The following is a 2842-nucleotide window of genomic DNA, read 5'->3' on the forward strand; positions in this document are numbered from 1 at the left end:
TATATATATATATATATTTATATATATAAATATACATATACATTTATATATATATATATATATATATATATATAAACTTTTACAGATGTTACTTGTAAATGTTAAGATGCTCCTTTGTCTGTGAGAAAGCTTTCATAATTTTCTAGCTAAGTCGTGCACATTGTATCTCTCATATAAGGTGATTAGATTGGTAGCAATCGATTTGAATAGGTCACTGTCTGATATGGTTTGCCTTTGACTACTGAATTCCACTGGATACGATTGCTTCTGTTTAGTAATGTAACTGATAACTGGGGACGTATTTTTCTATGTCCGAAAATAGCATCTCGCGCTGCGCGTCGAGGCTCCACTGTTCACTGTTTAGAATAATTGAAAATGTTGATGCAGATATAAGTTCTTATATATGAAATATATATGAAGTTAATAACTTTCAATTAGTTTCGTTGTTGGAGATTGCAAAATAGATTAGATCTCGTATAAATGAAAGACGTACGCTGTTATTGTGTTAGGTAAAAGTTTACGGAGTAGTTAGAATTAAGTTTACTCTCAGTGTAAGTTTTCCCAGTGTACATGTACTGGGTAAACTTACATGTGAAGTTGCATGAGGTAGTGATCAGCGCCTACGATCGTAACGTAATGTTGTGCGTTCGATATTGGACAGGGCGTTGCGTTGCATCCATGAGCAAGGCACTTCACTTTATGCTGATTCTGTCCACTCAGCGGAAACTAAGCACCAGCCATAGCTAGAAGGGCTAATTCTTTGACATCAAAGCATCCTTATCAGGGAAATGTCTTGTTCTCACAATCCTTTAGACCACGAGAAACCAATATGAGGACAGGTGTAAGACTCGAGATAGATTTATTAACAGCTATTAGGCAAACGCAACTGCCTCATTAATAAGTCATAGAATTTGAACTCAGAATGCAAAGTGCTGGAACAGTTCCCACACCGCATCCAGTCTGACCTTTATATAACTGGGCTAATTCATTGCCTTGGAATATTACATTATCTATCGACCCCGAAATATCGATTAGCAATATTGGCACACGTAAAGAATGTGGACCGCACACCCTTTCGTTTTTGTTTCCGTTTTACAGAATCCCCCATTTTCGAGTAGGGAGATTCTGATTCTGCAGCCCTCTCCAAAAGAACGGCATTTTAAAATTCTAATTTCACCCCCACCATAATTGTTAGTTTTAGGGTTAGGGTTAGTTTTAGGGTTAGGGTTAGTTTTAGGGTTAGGGTTAAGATTGGTTTTAGGGTTAGGGCTGGTGTTAGGGTTGGGGTTACGATTAGTTTTAAGGTTAGGGTTATGATTAGTTTTAGGGTTAGAGTTAGTTTTAGAGTTAGGGTTAGGGTTAGTTTTAAGGTTAGTGTTAGGGTCAAGGTAGGGTTATGATATATCTTTTTTAAATTGACATTTTACAAAATTTTTTTTCAGAATCACGATCTCCGTACTTTACTACGTATTTCGCAAAAAGAACAAAAAGAAATCTGAAAAAAGCGAAAATTTTTTTTTTGCAGAATCAGAATCTCCGTACTTGAAAATGGGGGATTCTGTAGAGGAAAAAAAAAACAAAAAAAAACAAAACAAAGGAGGTCCGGTTCACATTCTTTACGTCCGCCGCAATATTGACCTTGGACGGATTTGAACTAAAAGCGAAGGTAGTCGGAACAAAATAAGTGCCCATCGAATATTTGGTTTGATTGAAACGCCCTCCGCCTTTGAATTGCAGTGTTTGTTCTTATAAATGGAAGCTTGATAACACCAATAAGAAAGCACCCGAGAACTGAACATCAGTACCAGGAGCAGCAGCAATACAATCGACAAAAGCAGCAGCAGCAGCTATGATTTCACCGCAATTTATTATCTGTGGAGTGTATGGCGAAGAAACAGATGGCGTAGCTTTATTACATTAGTTTCAAATATAAAATATCTCCAGTGATTTATGCCCCGAGGATAATTAACAGGACGATTTCCCACCGCTACCATTTATACTTCAAGTCACTTCACACTACCACCACCACCACCACCACCAACACCATCACCACCACCACCACCACCACCACCACCAATACCATCACCACCACCACCATCACCACTACCACCATCACCACCACCACCATCACCACCACCACCACCAACAATAACAACAAGGCCATTGCTTCTGCTCGCACAACCACGAACACCACCATTTCAGTCACCATCCGGCGACGATACAACATCAGTAGCATCACTATCGCAATAATATAATAATGATATTATTATTATTATTATTATTATTATTATTATTATTATTATTATTATAATTATTATTATTATTATTATGGCTAAATTAGAAATATCTATTGTCATTAGCATCATCATCATCATCACCATCATCATTATTAATATCACCAGCTTCATTATTAACCTAATGATCATAATGATACTCGTCAAATTTATAACGCTCCTCCTCCAACTTTTCCACCACCTCCATATCCCCATCACCATCAGCTCTTACGTTAACTTCTTCTTCTCTTCCTTCTCCCAACATTTTATTCTTCTACTTCTTCTTCTTCTTCTACGTCTATTCCTTCTCTCCCCCACTTTTTAGTTTTTTTCCTCAAATTGTTGATAAATGACATAATTGTCATACATATCAACATTATATTGTACGTCTTATCTTCGAAAATACTACATAGATTGTATTTTTATACTCATTTTATACACACGCGGACACACACATACACACACATTTATACATATTTCTATGTATACATTTATATCTATATACAAATAAAGAAATATATATATATATATATATATATATATATATATATATATATATATATATATAT

This window comes from Octopus bimaculoides, chromosome 6, assembly GCF_001194135.2.
Source record: "Octopus bimaculoides isolate UCB-OBI-ISO-001 chromosome 6, ASM119413v2, whole genome shotgun sequence".
Lineage (NCBI taxonomy): Eukaryota > Metazoa > Mollusca > Cephalopoda > Octopoda > Octopodidae > Octopus > Octopus bimaculoides.